At 40.4% G+C, this 736-nt stretch overlaps 1 non-coding gene across 1 annotated transcript; it reads right to left on the bottom strand.

The window, feature by feature from the left end:
- LOC122094533 lies at window positions 1–107 on the bottom strand. The gene has a single exon (XR_006144848.1). It is a non-coding gene; the product is annotated as a small nucleolar RNA R71 (small nucleolar RNA).
- Window positions 108–736: the final 629 nt, after the last annotated feature.

Here is a 736-nt window from a genome sequence, read left to right as displayed (position 1 = left end):
AAGCTTAGAAGTGATATCCTTCAGTTTAGGCAAAAGCATAGTGAGTCATTTTCCAAACTTATAGAGAGATTCAAGGATCTACTCTAAGAATGCCCTCACCATGGCCTAGACCTATGGTATTTATGTCAAATAATTTATGAGGGTATTGATTACCCAACTAAACAAATGATAGAGTCTATGCGCCCTGAGGGATTCACATCCTTTACAGATGAAGGAAAGGCATGAGAATTCTTACTTGACTTAACTGACAAAACTCGTGAGTGGGAACCAACCTAAGAGAGTGAAAGAACCATAGGAGGAATAGGATATTTTGTGGATGGAATAGTAGCCAAGGAAGCCCATTTGGATAGCCTAATCAAGAGAATTGAGGCTATTATTCTTAGAGAGCCATCATTAATCAATTTGGTTAAGACTTGTGCTTGGTGCCGGTCCCCTGGACATCTCCTAGAAGAATGCCCCAACACCTCTGGGGGTACTTCTAATGATAGTCTTAATGCATTATACCAGAATAATCCATATAGTAATACCTACAATCCAGGATAGAGAAATCACCCAAATTTCTCTTGGAATCAGAGCAACCAAGCAGGGCCTTCCAATTTCCATAATCAAGGTCAACCTGGACTCCAAAGGCCTCCCTTTGCACAATAATCTTTTTTCCAAAATACTTTTCCTAGGTCAAATGTAGGACCTTAGGCTAGTTTTCCTAAGGCCCCTCTCCTATCATCTTATCAGCAAC

The sequence above is a fragment of the Macadamia integrifolia genome, chromosome 11 (assembly GCF_013358625.1).
Source record: "Macadamia integrifolia cultivar HAES 741 chromosome 11, SCU_Mint_v3, whole genome shotgun sequence".
In the NCBI taxonomy this organism is placed as follows: Eukaryota; Viridiplantae; Streptophyta; class Magnoliopsida; order Proteales; family Proteaceae; genus Macadamia; species Macadamia integrifolia.
This window is presented reverse-complemented; position numbering and strand designations above follow the sequence as displayed.